The sequence below is a fragment of the Schistocerca nitens genome, chromosome 3 (genome assembly GCF_023898315.1).
Source record: "Schistocerca nitens isolate TAMUIC-IGC-003100 chromosome 3, iqSchNite1.1, whole genome shotgun sequence".
NCBI lineage: Eukaryota > Metazoa > Arthropoda > Insecta > Orthoptera > Acrididae > Schistocerca > Schistocerca nitens.
Genome location: NC_064616.1, coordinates 690,675,389 through 690,699,469, shown reverse-complemented (window position 1 = coordinate 690,699,469; position 24,081 = coordinate 690,675,389). Strand labels below are relative to the sequence as shown.

Sequence of the window (24,081 nt, the reverse complement as noted above, 5' to 3'; positions counted from 1 at the left end):
AAAATCGAATTGCAGACGCTTAATTATCAGTATTTCAATTAGCACTACACTTATTAACAATATTTTGCAAATTATGGCTATACAAGTGTGCGAACGAGGGAAATTCTATTTCTATCACTCGTTTCCACTTACTTTCGGGAAACCAGTTTTAATGTTGTTTGTTTCCCTTCGCTTAGTGGAACGTCTTTCCTTTCTGCTTTGACTCACTCGACTTCCCGTGGTTTGCCAATGCTACCCGCGGACGCACGGTACCTGTTGGAATTGTTGTTGACAGCAGGGGGGACGGTCAGCCTGTGAGTGTTCGCCAGCCCTTGACTGAAATGTTGGCAGTCACGTTGCAAGCCCGTCCACGTGGACACGCCCTTACGCAAGCAACTGAGAAGCATCCCATGTTAAAGTAGTTTCTAAGTTCAGTGATTTCTGGTCGTTTTCGAGAGTCTTAGTTTCGTGTTACTTTATTCTAATTTTTTTTTTTTTTTTTTCCGGAGGCAGGGCGGGGGAGGAGAAAGGCTCTTGACGCCCAAGACGACGTGCCTGTCGTGGATGGCTTTCACTCCTCATGGACGCCTTAGCTGTAAGTCTGTATGATTACAGTGAAGAATATTGTATCGTTCTTGCTTTAGTTCGCCTGACACCATTGGCAACTGTGTTCACTCGCATCCAAGAGGTCGTCTGTGCTGTTTCTCGTTGTAGGCATGGAGGGAGGGAGTGATCATGATGGTGGCTTTGTGTTGCCGAGGCTGTTTCTGTACGAACTGAGGACTGTGGCATACGCTCAGGACTCAGACAGAATCGTCCGGCGAAGTGTAGAATGAATGACAATGCGCTTTCCATTTGTCTAAGAATATTTTGGTGTAGTGAAAACTATCTGCAAAGGATATTCAGTTTAAATTTCCACTTGGAATGTAGTTTCATTACTTTCTTTCTCTACAGACAGATTCTTTTTCATATGTGAACTTTTCAGGGTCCGTACACCCATCGCCTTTTTTTATTTTATGCTTCGGAATTTCTGACGACTTAACGTTTTAATGGTGGGTATGCATTCAAACGCTTTATAGTGTTCCTTGTCATCTTTTACATGGTGTTTAAAGCTTATCGAAAGCGCGAGTTCACTCACTACTAACCTTAGTTGAAGGTTAAAACCATAACTGTTGCCGAATTCAGGTTACGTTGTGTCATTGTCGGTTAGTTGAGTATAACTAGACGGGGCCTTGCGAAGGCTTTGAAGCTGCAAACTTCCACCAGTTTATATGCGATTGCAGGCTTTCTCGGCGTATTTCGGCTATTAAATCTTCACTGGTTACCAGCCGAGTGGCGTCGTCTTCTAGTCGAAAAGTTTTAACGGATTACGTATCCGTCATCATCAGGCGAAGTGTCGGCTTATATTGTGGCTACAGATATTTAATAAAGGGAAAAGGTGTCATCTGTATACTGCGACTTGAACTTCGCCGCAGAATGAAAATTTATATTCTACGATCACGATGGCATCCATCATTTCACGGATCCCTATAATGCTCTCTTTGTCGGGTGGACGTTACACCCTTCCCGGATCATTGCAATAACTTGTACAGTGAAGAACTCTTATTTGATTAAAAACATTCCAATATTAACACCGTTAATTACTGCGAGGCAACAACCATTTCGCAGAACAAACAGAGGGTTTTTGGAGATGAGGGTTTCTCCTTCAAGGGAGTGTTGAAATTTGGTTGCCTGAGTGATTTAAAAAGCGGTCCATGGGAACTGGCACATGAAACGATACCTGCTTCGGATTGTCGAAGCCCTTAAGAGTCCGTCATAAATTGCACGGTACCAGCTGGTTCTTTCATCACAACGCTTTCGTACTCGTATATCGGTGATTAATTTTTACTCTCTACTTAGTCACTGTTTGCTTTAGTACTCTTAATGATCCTCCGTACGAAACTGATTTCACTCTGTGTGATTTTCACTAGTTCCCACAAGGGTAAACCGGTCTGAAAGTACATTAAGGATGCCAGCGTCCATGAGGCAATGAATGATCCTCACTTGATGAATGGTTTCGTGGGATAAAAGATGCGCCGTGCTAAAATTCTTTTGAGAAAATGGAACAAATTGACTTGTAATGGAAAATGTTGACAAAGCCATTTGTCCGCCATTTAATGCACAGAAGTGTATAAAAAAATTCCTGCATCTACAGTTTTGTAAAAGTCACTGATTATGTGACAGTATTTTTCCGAGTCATGATTGAATGGTAATGAAGAAATGTTAAACTAGACAATGACCACATTAAAATTTATTCCAAAACCTCTCTAGATTTGATACCACACTTAGCACTCCGTCTTCAAGATACGAGTAGCCTACCGGGACCATCCGACCGCCGTGTCATCCTCATGGAGGATGCGGATAGGAGGGGCGTGGGGTCAGCACACCGGTCTCCCGGTCGTTATGATGGTATTCTTGACCGAAGCCGCTACTATTCGGTCGAGTAGCTCCTCAATTGGCATCGCGAGGCTGAGTGCACCCCGAAAAATGGCAACAGCGCATGGCGCCCTGGATGGTCACCCATCCAAGTGCTGACCACGCCCGACAGCGCTTAACTTCGGTGATCTCACGGGAACCGGTGTATCCACTGCGGCAAGGCCGTTGCCTTGATACCACACTTAGACAATAAGAAATGATGATACGGTAAAAAGATGCATACCACACTGGCACCAAAACTGGTTGACAGAGAGAAGACCGAAATACTGATTTCGGTCTTCCGCAATTGTTTCACCGCTGAAGACCATAACGGTTCCTCCTTACCATCATTACACGAATGCTGAAATGACAGTTATTGCGATAAGCGATCGCCGAATAGAAAATCGACTAAAAATGCTCAACAGCAGAAAGGTAACTGGATCGTTTGACATATCTGTTAAGTTCCATAAAGATCATGCGAAAGAACTTGTTCCCCTTCTTGCAGAAGTTTATCGTCGCCCACTGGAGAAACGAAGGACATCTGGTGATTGGAAAAAGTCGCAGGCCATACTCGTTTGAGACGTTGCAAAACAGAGCTCACACTGTTCGTTAATGAAATCCAGAGTATAGTTGACAGAGACGGTCCCACGTTGACACCGTTTTCCTTGATTTCCGGAGGACCCTCGATACAGTCCCACACTGACGTTTAGTGAACAAAATACGAGCTTACCGAGTATCGGACATCCTTGTAGGCAGAACTGAAAACATCGGTCTTGACGGAGTAACGTGGACGAATGTAATTTCCAGAGTAGCCCCAAAGGATTTTTATGCAGCCACTACTGTTTACAGTTTATGTTAATGATCTAGAGGATAATGTTGGAGGTGCCGTGAGGCTATTTCCCGCCGATGCTGTTGTATTTAGGAAGGATGCAAAGCAAGAAGACTGAAGCAAAATGCAGGAAGACACGCAGAGGATCGACGATTGGCGCAGGAACTGTCGGTCGACCCTGAACCTAGATAAATGTGACGTACTGAACGTACTGCGCACAAAGAAACGGAGAGATTCACTACTGTTGGATTTCGCTATTACCGACAAGTCACTAGAAACAGTAATTTCCCGTAAAATACCTAGAAATAACTATCTACTGTGACCTAAAGTACAACGATCACTTAAACTAGGCAAAGTAGGTGCCAGATTGAGATTCATTGGGAGAATCGTAAGCAAATGTAATTCATCCAAGAAAGAAGTTTCTTACAAAAAACTCGTTCCACCGATTCTCGAGTACTGTTCATCAGTCGGGGCCTCTTACCAAGCTGATTTAATAGAGAAAATAGAAAAAATTCAACGAATAGAGGCGCGTTTCTTCATGGTATCGTTTACTCGGCGGGAGAGTGTTGCGGAGATGCTCCGCAAACTCCAGTGGCACACACTGCCAGAGAGGAGTTGTGCTTCACAGAGAGGTTTACTGTTGAAGTTTCGAGAGCTTAAGTTCGAAGAGTCGGGCAGCATTTTACTTTCTGCCACATATGTCTTGAAAAATGATCACGACCGAAAAATTACAGGAAAGCGGTACGAACAGTGATTTTACGCGCACACCATTCGCGAATGGAACAGGTAAGAAGGGAACACATAGCAATACCAAAAATACCGCCACACACCGTAATGTGGATTGCGGTGTGTAGATGTGGATACAGTTATGATGATATTTCATGTATGTACACAGAATAGACGGCAGTGGCGACCTAGAATCGAGAAAATTTAAGGATAATAATAGTTTGCTGTTCGGCAGTTGTTCAGAGGGTTTCTACAACTTGTTAGAGCCGATACTGAAATGACCCACGATTTTTTTCTCCAAATGCTTTTTATGCAATCACAAACAGGAAAAACAGCTTTCATGCTTTCCTTGGCTTTACACCCGTTCACAATATTTCTTAATCTACATCTACATGATCTACATCTACATGATTACTCTGCAATTCACATTTAAGTGCTTGGCAGAGGTTTCATCGAACCACAATCATACTATCTCTCTACCATTCCACTCCCAAACAGCGCGCGGGAAAAACGAACACCTAAACCTTTCTGTTCGAGCTCTCATTCCTCTTATTTTATTTTGATGATCATTCCTACCTATGTAGGTAGGGCTCAACAAAATATTTTCGCGTTCGGAAGAGAAAGTTGGTGACTGAAATTTCGTAAATAGATCTCGCCGCGACGAAAAGCGTCTTTGCTTTAATGACTTCCATCCCAACTCGCGTATCATATCTGCCACACTCTCTCCCCTATTACGTGATAATACAAAACGAGCTGCCCTTTTTTGCACCCTTTCGATGTCCTCTGTCAATCCCACCTGGTAAGGATCCCACACAGCGCAGCAATATTCTAACAGAGGACTAACGAGTGTAGTGTAAGCTGTCTCTTTAGTGGACTTGTTGCATCTTCTAAGTGTCCTGCCAATGAAACGCAACCTTTGGCTCGCCTTCCCCACAATATTATCTATGCGGTCTTTCCAACTGAAGTTGTTCGTAATTTTAACACCCAGGTACTTAGTTGAATTGACAGTCTTGAGAATTGTACTATTTATCGAGTAATCGAATTCCAACGGATTTCTTTTGGAACTCATGTGGATCACCTCACACTTTTCGTTATTTAGCGTCAACTGCCACCTGCCACACCATACAGCAATCTTTTCTTAATCGCTTTGCAACTGATACTGGTCTTCGGATGACCTTACTAGACGGTAAATTACAGCATCATCTGCGAACAACCTAAGAGAACTGCTCAGATTGTCACCCAGGTCATTTATATAGATCAGGAACAGCAGAGGTCCCAGGACGCTTCCCTGGGGAACACCTGATATCACTTCAGTTTTACTCGATGATATGCCGTCTATTACTACGAACTGCGACCTTCCTGACAGGAAATCACGAATCCAGTCGCACAACTGAGACGATACCCCATAGGCCCACAGCTTGATTAGAAGTCGCTTGTGAGGAACGGTGTCAAAAGCTTTCCGGAAACCTAGACATACGGAATCAACTTGAGATCCCCTGTCGAAAGCGGCCATTACTTCGTGCGAATAAAGAGCTTAGAGATAAATTCGTGGAACTAGACAGTAAACAATAAACTCAAATGTCGAAATCATAACTTTTATGCTCATTCCAGCACACATTGTACATGTTTATTTATCGACAAATGTCGTGCAGTTGGATTAATCAGATTATTCTGAATATACGTCTCTCTTCATCTGAGTAGTATTTTGAACATAGTTTCCAATTACCGGGTCTTGGAAATGCAGCCACAGCAGAAATTATTTAGGTTCTCTGCGGTGACGGAAAGTTGTCATGTGCGAGCGTATGACTTGGCAGCGACTGCTACAGCGCGGATGCCATGGGCTGAATGCCGATCAGGTGACCTCTCGCCGCATCCGCTGCCGGCATTCTAATGGGCTTGGCGTTACTGCATCCTCCCAGACATTTCTTCTGACCATACGACTGCGAGAGGAGCTCATGTGCACTACTCTGGGTATAGCGTGCGCAACACTCACATGTCACCAATCCGCGTTTCTTCTGTGACCGACGAAACTTGTCGCCTTCACTAAAGAATGAAATAATCCACGTTAAAAACGACGGGTGTATCGGTTTCTGATTTTGTAAACACTCGACTCTACATGTACTGACTCAATAGAGATATATGCTCTTCACCCTTCTGGCTTCATTTTTTTACCGTTCAAAAGGCAGAACTGAAATACTTGAAACCGAAAACTGAATTAATTTATTTTGATCTTTGACATAGAGTTGATCATATGTTACGTCAACTTATGGTGTTTTTTTTTAAAAGCAGTAGCATCTACGTTTCTTTTGAAACGCAACGATATATATTTTAACACTATCCGATAGGGATGGAAGGGAAAGAGGAAAAGTACACGTGTTCATGTCTGTATTGAAGCGGTTTTTTTTTCCTTTTTTTTCTTCAACGTTCCGCTCTCCGCTACAGACCCTCACTAATAAAGATAGGGACGTATCTACTACCTTTAGGTGGCGGTCTTTGTAAATATGGCTGTTCTTGATATATGTTGAGTTTTGTGTGACTGGTACTACGTAACAAACACAGCTTAAACCATAGGACTACGAACCATTAAAAAAAAAAAAAAAATTGAACAACCCGGCTTAAGCAGTGGGTGCAGTCATTTGGCTGTTGCCTGTTACTGTTCTCTAAAATTTAAACATTTATAATATTTTGACGTTTAGCAGTTAAGTCTGTCGAACAGTTCGCCTCAATTTTTTTATGCTGGTCCACACTGTCAAATCTGTATGCTGTTCATTAATGAAAACGCAGTCTTTGTGTGGGAAGCATGCATACTCCTACATAGTAACTGAAACAGAAAGCTTAAAGCACAACAAAGTCGACCAAGAACCACAAAGTCAAAAGGTTTTGAAAAAAATCTAATTTTCCAGTACGACCTGGAACTCACTTGTATTAAATTAGGGGAATATCGGGAAACGTTGACCATGAAGAATGAAATACGTTTCGAAACACGTCTCTCGAGACTATGTGAATCGGTTTCAATGTTTCAGCCAATTCTTTGACGACTGTTTGCAGTCGCGTGTTAATACTGTAGTTGCACGCACTCATTTTCCTGTAACTGACTTTAGAACCTTTAATTTGCCGGTTTTGATACCATTTACCGTGTTTCTCTGTAATACTTTTATGAATATGACGGCATCGTTCGAGAAAGTTGCGTGATAATGGTGCTACGTCACGTCTGATGCGGACATTACGCTCGCTTGCGCCACACTTGACGTCACCCCCCGCTGGTTCTGAGAGCCTCCTTACAGAAGATAGCCGATTGTTCAATTTTTTATGTTCACGCCCCGTGGTAGTGCTGTTGTGAGGCATAGGAAACGTTTAGGACGTTGCTGGTCATTGGTAGCTTGCTGCCTTATCAATTCTACTTCTCTTCCAGCTGTTGTGGAGTACCGACATCGTATATGCATCACTAATTCTTCCTTAGGTAGGGAAAGTGCTCACAACCTTGAAGTCTCCACAGTGTCAGCAACAACAAACGGAGCTGGAAGAAGAGATACAGAGCACATGACATCCATGTCACAACTTGTGCTTTGATATGGAAGCAATTATGGTACAACTTCCAGCTGTATTATACAACTGCACAATCAGCATTCGGGAAACGTCCATATTAGTCGATTGCAGCGCTGTTACTAAAGAGACCTAATGGGAAGAAAAGAAGAAAGGAAATTTAGGGTTTAACAGACGACTATGTCACTAGACACGAGGCACTTGCTCTGATTTCGGAAGGCTGGCTAAGGAAATGGGCTGTGTGCTTTTCAGAGATACAACCCCGGTATCTGCGTCAAAAATTTAGGAAAACAACTGAAGAACCAAATCTGATGGCCGGACGGAGCCGGCCGTTGTGACCGAGTGGTTCTAGGCGCTACATTCTGGAACCGCACGACCGCTACGGTCGCAGGATCGAATCCTGCCTCGGGCATGGATGTGTGTGGTGTCCTTAGGTTAGTTAGGTTTAGGTAGTTCTAACTTCTAGGGGACTGATGACCTCATATGTTAAGTCCCATAGTTGGTTGGTTTGTGGGATTAAAGGGACCAGACTGCTACGGTCATCGGTCCCTAAGTCCCATAGTGCTCAGAGCCATTTCAACCATTTTTTTGTTTTTTTGTTTTTTGGCCGGACGGAGAACTGAACCGCCATCCTCCCGAATGCGTGTCCAGTGTCTTACCACTGCGCCAACTCGCTTGGTGGACCCAGTGGAGATCGCACAACTGTGGCCGGGTTTGAGTCCAGAATGACAACAACAAAAGTTTGCGAGACCACAACAAACAACGAGACAGCGTTCTCTATTACGTCAGCTAGTGAAGGAACAAAGCCAAGTAAAGTGACCTGGATATTAGTAGTGAGCAGCAGAAGCAGAGTTGTTGAACTCTGCCACTGAAACTTTGATCAAACGTGCTAATGAAAATGTCAGTAGTTTATACGAAGAGTTTGACGGGGCAAGGAGTGGTATTAATTCGTCTGTAAAAACGCAGATTTGTAACAGTTATAGACCTCAACGTAAAAATTAATCTTCTGATAGTCTATCAGACAAAAGCAATGACAAGGAATCTAACAAAAAACTGGCAAGTAGAAACAGATCAAAAAGAGCCGGCAAGTCATACGGTCATATTTGTGTATGAAATAAACAGGAATATTCTAAAAATACATCAGATGGCTTTAGGTAGAATTCTATTTTGCGCAAGGAATATTCTAACGTCAGGTCATTATAGACAGAAGCAGCGTATTACTTCAACTAAATGCAGCTCGCAGTTGTTTCCTCGTCTCGTAACAATCAGTCCAATTGTAGTTAACACATGTTTGTTAGAAGCTGGAGGAATACGTCTATTGATGCACTGGTCTCATGTAATGAGTGTACTGTGCAAAGGACGCCTGCCTAAGTAGCTTTTATGTTAAGGCCTGCCAATCGCTCTCCTGTATGTTTGATTCTTGAGGTCTGCTAAATACACTCCTGGAAATGGAAAAAAGAACACATTGACACCGGTGTGTCAGACCCACCATACTTTCTCCGGACACTGCGAGAGGGCTGTACAAGCAATGATCACACGCACGGCACAGCGGACACACCAGGAACCGCGGTGTTGGCCGTCGAATGGCGCTAGCTGCGCAGCATTTGTGCACCGCCGCCGTCAGTGTCAGCCAGTTTGCCGTGGCATACGGAGCTCCATCGCAGTCTTTAACACTGGTAGCATGCCGCGACAGCGTGGACGTGAACCGTATGTGCAGTTGACGGACTTTGAGCGAGGGCGTATAGTGGGCATGCGGGAGGCCGGGTGGACGTACCGCCGAATTGCTCAACACGTGGGGCGTGAGGTCTCCACAGTACATCGATGTTGTCGCCAGTGGTCGGCGGAAGGTGCACGTGCCCGTCGACCTGGGACCGGACCGCAGCGACGCACGGATGCACGCCAAGACCGTAGGATCCTACGCAGTGCCGTAGGGGACCGCACCGCCACTTCCCAGCAAATTAGGGACACTGTTGCTCCTGGGGTATCGGCGAGGACCATTCGCAACCGTCTCCATGAAGCTGGGCTACGGTCCCGCACACGGTTAGGCCGTCTTCCGCTCACGCCCCAACATCGTGCAGCCCGCTTCCAGTGGTGTCACGACAGGCGTGAATGGAGGGACGAATGGAGACGTGTCGTCTTCAGCGATGAGAGTCGCTTCTGCCTTGGTGCCAATGATGGTCGTATGCGTGTTTGGCGCCGTGCAGGTGAGCGCCACAATCAGGACTGCATACGACCGAGGCACACAGGGCCAACACCCGGCATCATGGTGTGGGGAGCGATCTCCTACACTGGCCGTACACCACTGGTGATCGTCGAGGGGACACTGAATAGTGCACGGTACATCCAAACCGTCATCGAACCCATCGTTCTACCATTCCTAGACCGGCAAGGGAACTTGCTGTTCCAACAGGACAATGCACGTCCGCATGTATCCCGTGCCACCCAACGTGCTCTAGAAGGTGTAAGTCAACTACCCTGGCCAGCAAGATCTCCGGATCTGTCCCCCATTGAGCATGTTTGGGACTGGATGAAGCGTCGTCTCACGCGGTCTGCACGTCCAGCACGAACGCTGGTCCAACTGAGGCGCCAGGTGGAAATGGCATGGCAAGTCGTTCCACAGGACTACATCCAGCATCTCTACGATCGTCTCCATGGGAGAATAGCAGCCTGCATTGCTGCGAAAGGTGGATATACACTGTACTAGTGCCGACATTGTGCATGCTCTGTTGCCTGTGTCTATGTGCCTGTGGTTCTGTCAGTGTGATCATGTGATGTATCTGACCCCAGGAATGTGTCAATAAAGTTTCCCCTTCCTGGGACAATGAATTCACGGTGTTCTTATTTCAATTTCCAGGAGTGTAGATTACCACTAGTTTATAACGTGTACAGGAATCTATGCAACAAGTATCATGTTAAAATGCTTACAGTATAAGATCTCTTATAATTTTATGCGAATTTTGAAATACCCTGTCCGACGTCACAGTAACAGATTTAGATTTCTGCAAACACACAAGAAAATGTCGATGGCTAGTAGTGACAGCTTATCTAAAGGACACGCGGTCTAACTTCATCCATGTTTTTACGGACGACTCCCAACATTCTTCAAGTTATATTGCTGTTTGTACCTTTTAGCATCCCTTGACATCGCCTGTTGAAAACTTCAAATTAGCTTCAGAAGCAGCATTATTTTTCTCTGAGACCATATCATACATGCTCTTACTCGGGGATATACAGACAACCTGGAGCTTAATCGTAAATTGATTTGAGAGTATTCGAAAAGTTGTAAGTCTCGTAAACTATAGCGGACGATCTAATAAATACAGCATGAAAGCAATAGAGGGGTATTTTCACACATGAAGAACAGGACATACCTATTATTACGAGATACGCAGAGTCGTCCTGTAGCTGGTTCATTTTGTTTAAGTACATCGGTATGGAGATGATGACAGTTATGTTGCCTTTGTCCGTCAGTAAGATCACAATATTGAGATACTCGCGTAGGTGTCGAAGCACTGACCTCCCAGCAGCAGAGATGTTCTTGGACGCTGACACCTGTGTCACAGCATGGGAAGTCTCCCGCCGGATCTCCTCGACAGGGTCTCTGAGCAGTTTCAGGATTCATTGTTCGACAGACCCAGTAATGTCCAGAACGGATTGTATTCTTGAGATGAGCGCGAATTCCAGACCCTTCTCCAAATCCCCTAGGTTGCACGCCGTCCGTCTACTAAGTTTGTCTTCCAATTTTGCTTCTTGCGGTAAATGGTCTCTGAAGCTTTGAAACTTTTTCAATTTGATGTTCTGTGTCAGACTGTCTGAGAACGCTCAAGAAGTGCTATCTGCCCACGTCCAAAAGGTCTAGACCAAATCTTCAGATGAAGCGCTAGTAAATCTCTAGATACGAAGTCCAGTTCCTGCAGAGTGTGGCTAATCCTCTCGCACCAATGCGTGACGAGCTCGATTTTTAACTCTGCTGGCGACTGCAGAGTTTATAACGTAAAGGCACACAGAACACAACTCTTCTTATTCTGAAGTTTAGCAGTCTTATTCACTTCATTCACCATTTTCTCTCAGTACAGATACAGGATGTGTTGCTTGATGCTTTTCCGACGGACTAGTTGCAGAAATGTGTCTCGGGAGAGACTGGCATTAGTAGGAGCTCGAGTCATTGCACAGCACTGTGTTTGTCGCACCTGAAGTTGTCGGTCAACTGCGCAGATGACATATTGTGAGGGTTTCACAAAGACTTCCGATGTCTCGCCCGAGAACCATTTCTGCAACTAGTCTGTCGGGCACATCCTCAAGCAGCACATACAATATCTTACATTGTCAATTCATAAACCACTGCAAAGGGATTGGGAATGTAATGCAAGACACTGACGGACATTCTCGTGACAAATAACAGCATTTCGTCAAATCTCTCCCTTTGTAGGTCATATTCTAGCGATGAAGTTTTGTTTTACCTCCGGAACTCGAACTGCCTACCAGCATGTCGACTTAGAATACCAACGTACTTTCCTACGGAAGGTGTGGCCGAGTTCTTCAACAAGCTTGGTAAAATCAGGGCACTAGTGGTTCCGATTCACTATCGGTTTGTTGTGCAACTGCACGTTACAAGTATGCATAGCAGAGGAAAAATAAGATTAATATTTTGTATGGTGTGAGATAAACTGTCGTGCTATTTCTGATACCTTCTTACGCTTGACCGAGTTGGATGGAGCAGTGAACTCGAATTTGAGAGAACAGTGGCTCTAATCCATCCAGGTTTTGGTTGTCCGTAAATGACCTAAGACTTTTAAGGCGAATGACGGGATAGTTACTTTCAAAGGGCACAGCTAATATCCTTCTCCAACTTTTCCCAGTCCAAGCTTGTGCTAAGTCTTGAGCTCGTCGTCGACGTAACGTTAAACCCCAATCTTAAATTATTTCACCCACGATGAGCTTCCTCTGGCAAGATTAGAGAGATAAAAGTAGAACCCACTAGCAACTTGCAATAGAAAGATTTATATTTTGATCCTTAACATTATTCGTATACTGACAGCAGTAACCCGTACACAATTGCTGGACAGTTGTCATAGAGAAAGCAAGGGAAGGAAGGAACATTAGAGTTAAGCGTCCCGTCGGTCGACTTCTTAGTCATTACAGATGAAGTTTTAGCTGGAATTGACAGTGGTACGGGAGAAGACTTGGCTTTGGCTTTGAGAATGTTGAGCAAACCATCCTGGAATTTTTTTGGAGCGAATTTAAGAAAACCACATACAATTTCACCAACGACCTTGCCGCAGTGGTAGCCCCGGTTCCCGTCAGATCATCGAAGTTAAGAGTGTCGGGCTGGGCTAGCACTTGGATGGGTGACCATCTGGTCTGTCAAGCGCTGTTGGGAAGCGGGGTGCACTCAGCCCTTGTGAGGCAAACTGAGGAGCTACTTAACTCAGAAGTAGCGGCTCCGGTCTCGGAAACTGACTTACGGCCGGGAGAGCGGCGTGCTGACCACATGCCCCTCTACATCTGCATCCGGTGACGTCTGTGGGCCGGTCTTGGCTACGGGGAGCACAAGCTGCTATTTGTGGGTGTGCTCTTCCTTCAGAACATTTCTCGTCCTACTTACAATGTGGAATCACGTGACCGCTTCTTGTCCAGCACGTTGATGCCTTCCCTGCACAGCAGTTGCTGATTCTGCCCTTGTTCCTGCTGGACTAACTAACATCGGTAGACGGAAACGATGTTCGCTAGAAACATTTGCGATAAGGTCAATTGGTAACCGTCTTAGAACTCTTCTAATTAGTCATTATCAATGAATTGTGAACTCTGAGCCAAAGAATGCAGTAGCAAGCACCTCAGAAACATATAAATTAATAAATAATCTAAGTTGGCATCTTGAAGTAACTTAGGTCTTGGAGCACGAGCTATAATCACAAATTAACTGTTTTTGGAAATAACATACTAGACCGAAGCTTTAATCGTTGATTTCTGTCAACAATGTTCCCGTGTGACATACATTTACATGTTTTATAGAGTTTCTTGCACAGGGTCGCATTTATTCTGTTTTTGGCTGTCAATGAGCATACCAAAATTTCATCCGGTGTCATGTTGGCTAGAAACATGTTGCATAAGTTCATTTGACAAATAAATAGTTACCAAATTAACGTTTGTTCATACTTTCTAAGGGCACGGAAGAAATATAATTTGTTGCAAGCTATTTTCGGTGGCGGACGTAACAAGAGGGAATCAAAGTTTCTTTAGTAATACGATCCACCAGATACTAAATTATCTGCCAGTATTCAGCAAAATGTTATGGGTAATTTGCTATTTTCAGAAAAATTGCGAATCAGGTTACAATCTTTTTTGTATATAAACAAAAATTTGGACACAGTATCAAGAGTTTTATTTTATGGTTCAAATGGCTCTGAGCACTATGGGACTCAACTGCTGAGGTCATTAGTCCCCTAGAACTTAGAACTAGTTAAACCTAACTAACCTAAGGACATCACAAACATCCATGCCCGAGGCAGGATTCGAACCTGCGACCGTAGCGGTCTTGCGGTTCCAGGCTGCAGCGCCTTTAACCGCACGGCCACTTCGGCCGGCGCAGTTTTATTTTAGTTTTTATAAGCAGTAACTACCAATAATTAAACGTGACCTGGTCGCCTATCGTACCGCGTAATGCGCTAGCTTGAGAGACTGTGTTGTGAGCCGGATTGAATCCATATACCTGGCTAACAACAGATGGTCTGTGATGCAAACCTGAGGGTAGTTCCAGACGGCTTTCCCACACCCACCTCCGCTTCATACTCACAAGTAAAGAAATTTAAAACACACAAAACAACATTTACACGTTGGCGGACGTACACAGTCTGATCGAAAGTATCCGTACAGCTATTAGCGGACATTAATATGGGATGTGTCCACTCTTTGCCTTAATGACAGCTTCAACTCTGCTGTGGACACTTTCAATGAGGTGTCTGAATGTCTGTAGACGAATGGTCGCCCATTCTTCCTCAAGAGCCAAGACAGAGAAATATGTGATGTTGAACGCTGGGGTCGGGAGTGAAATTGACATTCTAACTCATCCCAAACGTGTTTCATGGGGCTTAAGTCGGGACTCTGTGCAGGTCAGCCCATTTCAGGAATGTTATTTTCCACAAACCAGTGCGTCACCGGAGATGTTTTGCGACAGGGTGCATTCACATGGCCGGCCGGGCCGGCCGGTGTGGCCGAGCGGTTCTAGGCGCTTAGGTCTGGAACCGCGCGACCGCTACGGTCGCAGGTTCGAATCCTGCCTCGGGCATGGATGTGGGTCATGTCCTTAGGTTAGTTAGGTTTAAGTAGTTCTAAGTTCTAGGGGACTGATGACCTCAGATGTTAAGTCCCATAGTGCTCAGAGCCATTTTTTTGCATTCTCATGATGATAACGAACAATCAATCATACACAGTCTCCGAACTGTTCCTCTACTATACGTGGTACACAATGCTTCCGCTATGGTTCCTTAAGCGCAATAAGGGGATCGCACCCTAGCCACGAAAAGCTCTTCCCTACCGTAACATCACCTCTCCCGCACTTCACCGTTGGCACTACATATGACGGCAGGTAACGTTACCCAGGCATACGGTAAACTCAAACCCTTCCATCGGATTGCAATAGGGTATAGTGTGATTCATCACTTCAAATCGCTCGCTCCCAGTAATCACTGTACAGCAGTGTCGTTGTTTGCACCATTTCAAGCGTCACTTAGCATTGAATACATAAATGTGTGGCTTATGAAGAGCTGCTCTGCCATTGTACCACATTCTTTTGAATTCCCAGTGCACAATAAATGCGCTCACTGAACTGCTGGTAGCACTTTGGAATTCACAAGTGATTCCTTCCGCTGATTTCATGCAATTTTATGCAACCAACCTCTGCAATGTTCGACGATCCCTGTCCATCTGTGCACGAGGCCTGCCTGATCTTGGCTTAGCCGTGGACGTTCCTTCGCCTTTCCACTTCAGTCACATCACCAACAGTCGAACTGGGCAGTTTTAGAAGGGTTGAAATGTCCCTGGCGTATTTGTTACTCAGCTGACCTCCAACTAGTCCACGCTCGAGGTCACTGGACTCCACTGACCCACTATCCTGCTGTGGGTCCGCCTCTTGTGACATCCTGTGGTCAACTCCGCGTTATTTTGGGGTGTCCGGATCCTTTTCATCAGACAGTATAGAACTTAAACGACTTTCTCCTTTACCTTAGTTAAACATGACGACTTTACGAAAGGAAGTGCGGTGAGATCACAAAAATAAAACTGCCCCTATCGTGTGAGTACCGTACCGCAAGAAGTAGAATATCAACCGCAAATTTACCGAGGTGTACAGAGAGACGACCGCCGGTTTGCTTTCAAAGGGTTCCACAAGGTACTGAAGATCCTAGCAAGGTACAGCGATATGCTGTAAACAACGAGTAATTATGTTCGAACGCAATTGCTATCCCATCAGTTTTCCAGAGAGTAGAAAATCAAGTTTACAGTTAAAAATCGCTTTCGGTCCTTTTCACAGTAGCTGTCAATGAAAACAGTACCATATGAACCATCGTACATAGGAACCATTACACAGTGCTCAGATGACTATACGAAGCTTTCCATTGCAAGCGCTGTTGATCACCGCACTGAAGAACAAAAGAATAAATAAGTGCTATTCATAAGACGTTCTGCGCTCGCGTGACAACTACAGGGTAAAAAAGGCTCATGGATGGAGCAGCTGTGAATGCGCTCCCTGCAATATATGAGGCCCTTCTTAAACTAGTACTACTCTTCGAGCTAGAACACGGAACGTTTTGTTTGTGGTAACTACAATATAACATATATGTAAGGGAGCGCAGTGGTTGTAGCATCGTCGGCAGCGAGACACTAATGAGGTACAGTTATTTTGAGAGCAGGGCCCTTAGCGAGCCCTCCAGCGCTGCCGGCTGTCTGCATCTGTCCCTCCGCACTCGCCATATCTGCCTCCATCCAGAGCACCCTGCGCGGCAACTGGATCACCAGATAACGATTCCCTAGTATACAGTATTACAATCTCGTGACTGGTGTCAGTTAGTGAGACTTGCTTATGCTCGTCTATGTTAACGAGTGTGTACTGCCACGTTTGGCCGGCCGGGGTGTCCGTGCGGTTCTAGGCGCTACAGTCTGGAGCCGAGCGACAGCTACGGTCGCAGGTTCGAATCCTGCCTCGGGCATGGATGTGTGTGATGTCCTTATGTTAGTTAGGTTTAATTAGTTCTAAGTTCTAGGCGACTGGTGACCTCAGAAGTTAAGTCGCATAGTGCTCAGAGCCATTTGAACCAAGCCAGCCACGTTTGACATGCTAATATGAGATATATTTGTAACGACAGCCTCGTATCCTTTGGGCAGAGAGTAATCTGGGTTACTCGCTATGAAACATTTTGTGTGTGTAGGTCCTAAAATTCGAATACAGGGAAGTTCAGGAACTGCTGCCTGTATGTGACCGTGGCGTAGTTGCTATATGTATAACATACCCACTCCAAGGGTTTGCGACCGAGCGAGATGGCACAGCGGTAAATTGTAATCTGCAAGACGTCGGTTTGAAACCCTATCTGCCCATCAAGATTTAGGTTTTCCGCGAGTTCACGTAATAGCTTCAGGTGAATTTCGGGATGGTTTCTTTGAAAGGGAACGGCCGATTTCCTTCTCCCTCCTGACCTCGTCTCTTAAACACTTAGTATCTTTCTTCCTTCCTACCAAAGGCTAGCGATTGTATCTCCAGCCTTTCGTGGAGACTTTTCCTGCCAGTTGATAAAACGTTCGTGTCTGCGAGTTCTTTACGTACGCCGTAAATACGAAGTTTCTTCGTTGTACGGATTCCTAGTTGAACTGTAGGTCCCCATTACAACTGTTGCCAATCCACGGGGCGTAACGGAATTGCATCTATAATTGTTTCATGCCTAGCAAGACACTGTAATCTTTAAACCAACCTATGGGTTAGTGACTGGTTTATTGAAGAAGAGATGGGTTAATGGGAACAAACCTTAGACTTCAACGTTCCACTTAATATGTACGGAAACCTTTCTAATAGTAGTCCCAAAGTTATGAAAAGGTGTTTCAGGGACCGCTGCCAGTCACAAAATTTTGTTTACTTTCTTTAATGATTTAATGAAGCAGCATATTTCGAGGCCGAACCCTCATCTTCAGGCTAAAATTATACTACAAAAACATTTTCACAAAAGTACACGTAAATATTAATGTTGTTCTTTACTTGGTTCAAATGGCTCTGAGCACTATGAGACTTAACTTCTGAGGTCATCAGTCCCCTAGAACTCAGAACTACTTAAACCTAACTAACCTAAGAACATCACAGATATCCATGCCCAAGGCAGGATTCGAACCTGCGACCGTAGCGGTCACGCGGTTCCAGACTGAAGTTGTTCTTTACTGTCTTGACATGGTGTAGTGCTGTAGTGATGTTGTGGAGAAAGAGAACCTAGTAAGAGAAAATATTCACTTCGTCTGGTGATCTGCTGCTCGTATAAAAACTTTAAATAATCACTCACTTAGTTCATATGAAATGGCTGTCTTCTTGTGGCGTGTTCAGTTACCTCCGTTGCTATAACCACTTGCAAGTTTATGAACAGTGGTTAAAGAGATTCAGGGGGCGATAGCAGTGGAGGTAACGGAACACACCACAAAAAGACTGCCATTACACATGAACTAAGTGACTGATTATTTAAAATTTTTATATGAACAGCAGTTAAAACAAACGAAGTAAATATTCCGTCGTATATGGTTATTCTTCTCTTTCCCCACAGGATGGCCACAGAACATGCCAAGACAGTAACGAACAACTTTAATATCTATGTGTTCTTCTGTTAAATGTTTTTGTAGTGCCATTTAAACATGAAAATGAAGTTTGTACATCGAAATATGTTGGTTCATTAAACCATTAAAGTAAGTCAATAAAATTGAGCGACTGGTAGTGGTCTCTGAAAAACCTTTTCATATTTTTGAGACAGTGACGTTCGATTAACAGAGCTCTCAATAGTTCCAGTGCTTATTATGCGTCCGTTTCGACCTTTTTTGTTTTTTTACTTTTGGATTCTACTAGTTTCTTTGCGGCCCTCTGCAGTCTAGAAAATAGGTGTAAACTGATTTAGCTGGTTCCTGCAATCACAACAACGAACAGTACAGAATAAACGTAATACTAAATTTGTACGTTGGTAGTTCCATTTTTTTTTCTTATAACGAGCCCATTTTCACTCTGAAGAAATGTACAAGCAGAAGCCTTTTTTATGCCAAAATTAACATACATATTTCACAGAAAACATAGAGAAACCATTGTCGCGTAATTGTAATTCTCAATGTCACGTAGACCACCTGTGATCTGGAACGAGCTTGAGAATGTTCTTACATTCCAAATAATTGTGAATAAATGTATTTTTACAGCAACCTGTGCCCTCCAGTATCACGACAACTTCCACAAGGCAATACAATTAGTCGTTTCTCGCGAGATTCGGAACAGGTGGAGAATTCGAAAGCAGCGCCACTAGTTTTCTCTCTCCGAATTCAAAGGCGCGGCAGTGAAACGGTGGACCCGTAGCAAAACACTGCGGTTCTCATGTGGAGTGTCTCGAGGCCATCCTAGGCAAGTGCTGGGCGTGGGATTGTACGAGTATTTTCACGTCCGAGTAACTGAGCCACCTTCGTCTAGTTCAGCTGTTGACGTGCGAAAAACTAACATGCAGGAACAAGTTTCCCTGCGACGCTGTCACATACGGTGCCGAACCACGGCATTCCAGGTCAGCGACGGCCAATGACATGAGCAGACAGCAGCGTCTCCTCCACACACATCCTCGCGCTGCAGTCCCGTTTGCTGCTAATTCGGACTTGTCAGGAAAGGCCCACCACCCACGTAGCTAGCGCAGCTCCGTCACATTATATTACGTCCCAAGCCTACGCACTTTTCCATCACTACAGTCATTATCTTGTCTCTCTGTAAACATTATATAAAAGCTGGAAATAACTCTTACTATTTTGATATGTTATTTTCTAAAATAACTAACTTTTTTTGGTCGTAGTTGTTACTGAAACAAAGGCTATTTAATAGTGGAACTCTGTTATTAAGCTCACTTCAGTATTATTTGCTACAAATAATTCCGATGGTTATTATCAGTCATATGGTCAAAATTTTTCGAGCTTACGACATAAATTTACTGTTGATGGAGCACGACCTCGGAAACCAGTTGTATCCAGTAAATATATCCAAAAGTTATGCTAACGCAGCTTTACTTTACGTAAACTATTTTAGCTGTCAAGTTGTCGTTGGCGTTCTCATAATGCTAGAATACAATGCAGCAGAGGCGAATCGGGGGAGGGGGGCAGTGGTTAGGGGGTGTGTTGGGGCTGCAGCTCCCCCCCCCCCCCCCCCGCCCCAGACCTACAACTCTTCCTCCTTAATCTCGAAAGAAAAGAAAAAATTCTTTGCAACATAGCTTTCAGACTTAAAAGTCTCGGCATTGTAAATGGTATTATAATAGATTAAGAAAACATCCTCGTTTGCTCAATTTTGTGACGGCACAGTGATACAAAATTTCTATGAGCTCCGCCCCTCCGCGACCAAAATCCTGGATTCGACTCTGTAATGCATCATTTTGAAAATAACATCATCATCTGCGTGGACATCACCCACAGATAGTTGTTACATCAAAGGTTTTTAAGAAAATCCTTAAACAGGTAATCAGAGTTTACTTCTGTTCATTTACACCGGATGCATGTGGCTAAATTTCAACAAACGGTTTTACATAATAAATTACCTTAAAGTTTGTGAACCGATACATTTTTTTGGCACATATCGCGCTATTTGTGTGCTTCATGAGCCTTTTAATTCGAATGTACGGCCGTGTTGTCTTTTGATGTGTTGTTGCTATTTTCCTACTTGTAAATACTGGGTTGAAACAAAGCGAAACACGTCTGGTTTAAATATTTGAAACCAACATCAGTTAGTCTCTTATATACCTTAAGTCATTTTCTTTAGGTGTTTTTCACTCACTACAAGTTTGTTACACAATTTCGAATGAATACCAAGAGAGAGATGAGTAAAATATGCAGTACTTTCAGATAAATAAGTAATTTCTATGCAAAATGACGCCGTCATTTTTCCAGGAACCCGAGGATGATAAATGGATTCCTCACTTGATGAATATGAAACATGAGCGTGGCTCGAGAGCATTGTCTGCTTTTTAGGCGGTTTTCCACAGTCATTAACACGCAAGCGTCCCATTGTCGTATCACAAACAATGGACAGATTAACGAAGCAAACGTGCAGCTGACAGAGCTCAGCAATGCAGAAACACTCACGCTTCAGTCAGAAGGTATTTTTATCAAATGAAACGAATTTTGTATTCTGTATCGCTTGGCGATATGAAACTCCGGTGCCATCTGCCCGCGGCTCCGGAACGCCGGATGCGAAGAACAGACGCACACAAATGCACACGCACGTACACACAACGCCGCATAATAACTTTTGTCGCTTTGTCCACAGGGTCACGGTCTGTTTCACAGCACAAAAGCCGAGCCGAGCGCAAACAACGGACTACGGGAAAATCCGACAACGGACGAAGTTCGCGCTCGCACTTACCACTCGAGGTGGTACCGCCCATACGAAACAGGGCTCGCCACAACTGCGAACTCCGGCACAGCCGACGCTGCACCTGATCGCTCCCACACACGGATACGATTGTCGTTTCTGCGCGATAGTACATCTGCCGTCGGTCCCACACTTCTAGTTCCAGTCCAAAAGTGGTAATTCAGGACGATTAACAACTGGTAGGCAAGTCGTTAACAGCGTTAGCACGAGCAACAGAATGTGGAAAGTTGTAGACGGTTCGCTGAAATGACACAGGTGTAAGCCGGGCGCGGAGGTTCTGGTTTGTAGGAGGGGGTTGTTATTGTGTGTGGCAGGTGGTTAGTGGCGAGACAAAGGCTGGGCGCGCTGCGGTACTCACGGAGTGCAGGTAGGCCGGAGAGCGGCGCGCCACTGCTTTCTCTTCTCTCCGGTGTCTGCGCCGCCGCCGGCCGCCAGGTGGGGGGAGCGGCAGCGGGGAGCGAAGGCCAGCAGGTAGGCTGGCCGCCGTGGCCCACGCCGCGCGCCCACGGAGCTCGCAGCATCCCCTGCCGCCGCTGCCTACTGCCCCTCTCCGGCTCCCATTACGCCTACCGCGCCTATCGCTCTGGCCAAACACCACGCCGTCACCATTTTAAAGCCTGCGACCGCTTCCCTTCCTGTGTAGGTGGCCCTGTTTGCTCTTTAACACGCAGACCTCGCCGAAGTCGTTACAGATGCAGCATTCCTTCTCAGTTTATTGCATCACGCTCCCACACAGGCTCGGATGTGTAAAGGAAATGCCAGGCTTCCATTGGTTGGTGGGGATACTGAGAAAATGCAGTTTGTCTGCTATAGGCTCGTGAAAATTATTTGATAGTTGACACTTCACTGGCTGGAGTTGGTTTCTTCCAATCAGAGCGCTCACCGTCAGACCCGAACCGTTCGCCTTTGCCAAACTTCCACAACAATTGGTCAGTTCACCTTGTCCGGCTTTATTTTTTGATGTACACAACTGGCCATTAAAATTGCTACACCACAAAGATGACGTGCAACAGACGCGAAATTTAACCGATGGGAAGAAGATGCTGTGATAAGCAAATGATTAGCTTTTCAGAGCATTCACACAAGGTTGGCGCCGGTGGCGACACCTACAACGTGCTGACATGAGTAACGTTTGCAACCGATATCGCATACACAAACAGCAGTTGACCGGCGTTGCCTGGTGAAACGTTGTTGTGATGCCTCGTGTAAGGAGGAGAAATGCGTACCATCACGTTTACGACTTTGATAAAGGTCGGATTGCAGCCTATCGCGATTGCGGTTTATCGTATCGCGACATTGCTGCTCGCGTTGGTCGAGATCCAATGACTGTTAGCAGAATATGGAATCGGTGGATTCAGGAGGGTCATACGGAACGCCGTGCTGGATCCCAACGGCCTCGTATCACTAGCAGTCGATATACCCGGCATCTTATCCGCATGACTGTAACGGATCGTGCAGCCACGTCTCGATCCCTGAATCAACAGATGGTGACATTTGCAAGACAACAACCATCTGCATGAACAGTTCGATGACGTTTGCAGCAGCATGGACTATCAGCTCGGAGACCATGGCTGCGGTTACCCTTGACGCTGCATCACAGCCAGGAGCGCCTGCGATGGTGTACTCAATGACGAACCTGGGCGCGGGAATGCAAAACGTCATTTTTTCGGATGAATTCAGGTTCTGTTTACAGCATCATGATGGTCGCATCAGTATTTGGCGACATCGTGGTGAACGAACATTGGAAGCGTGTATTCGTCATCGCCATACTGGCGTATCACCCGGCGTGAAGGTATGGGTTGCCATTGCTTACACGTCTCGGTCACCTCTTGTTCGCATTGACGGCACATTGAACAGTGGACGTTACATTTCAGATGTGTTACGACCCGTGGTTCTACCCTTCATTCGATCACTGCGAAACCCTACATTTCAGCAGGATAATGCACGACCGCGTGTTGCAGGTCCTGACGGGCATTTCTGGATACAGAAAATGTTCGACTGCTGCCCTGGCCAGCACATTCTCCAGATCTCTCACCAACTGAAAACGTCTGGTCAATGGTTCAAAAATGGCTCTGAGCACTATACGACTTAACTTCTGAGGTCATCAGTCGCCTAGAACTTAGAACTAATTAAACGTAACTAACCTAAGGACATCACACACATCCATGCCCGAGGCAGGATTCGAACCTGCGACCGTAGCGGTCGCTCGGTTCCAGACTGTAGCGCCTAGAACCGCACGGCCACTCCGGCCGACATGGTCAATGGTGACCAAGCAACTGTCTTGTCACAATACGCCAGTCACTACTCTTGATGAACTGTGGTATCATGTTGAAGTGGCATGGGCAGCTGTACCTGTACACGCCATCCAAGCTCTGTTTGACTCAATGCCCAGGCGTATCAAGGCCGTTATTACGGCCAGAGGTGGGTGTTCTGGGTACTGATTTCTCAGGATCTATGCACCCAAATTGCGTGAAAATGTAATCACATGTCAGTTCTAGTATAATATATTTGTCCAATGAATACCCGTTTATTATCTGCATTTCTTTTTGGTGTAGCAATTTTAATGGTCAGTAGTGTATATGTAGTCGAATTAAATCGGGTGATGCTGAGGGAATTAGGTTAGGAAATAAGACGCTTAAAGTAGTAAATGAGTTTTGCTATTTGGGGAGCAAAATAACTGATGATGGTCGAAGTAGAGGGGATATAAAATGTAGACTGGCAATGGGGAGGAAAGCGTTTCTGAAGAAGAGAAATTTGTTAACATCGAGTATAGATTTAAGTGTCAGGAAGTCGTTTCTGAAAGTATTTGTATGGAGTGTAGCCATGTATGGAAGTGAAACGTGGACGATAAATAGTACAGACAAGAAGAGAACAGAAGCTTTCGAAATTTGGTGCTACAGAAGAATGCTGAAGAATAGATGGGTAG

At 45.0% G+C, this 24,081-nt stretch overlaps 1 protein-coding gene and 1 pseudogene across 1 annotated transcript in view; both read right to left on the bottom strand.

The window, feature by feature from the left end:
- LOC126248649 (KN motif and ankyrin repeat domain-containing protein 3) overlaps positions 1-21,542 on the bottom strand; it is a 395,607-nt gene extending 374,065 nt beyond the window's left edge. Inside the window, exon 1 of the mRNA XM_049949838.1 lies at positions 21,514-21,542. The gene's annotated coding sequence lies outside the window, so the exon portion shown is untranslated. The remainder of the gene's footprint in view (positions 1-21,513) is intronic.
- On the bottom strand, positions 2,507-2,624 carry LOC126250195 (5S ribosomal RNA; annotated as a pseudogene).
- Positions 21,543-24,081: the final 2,539 nt, after the last annotated feature.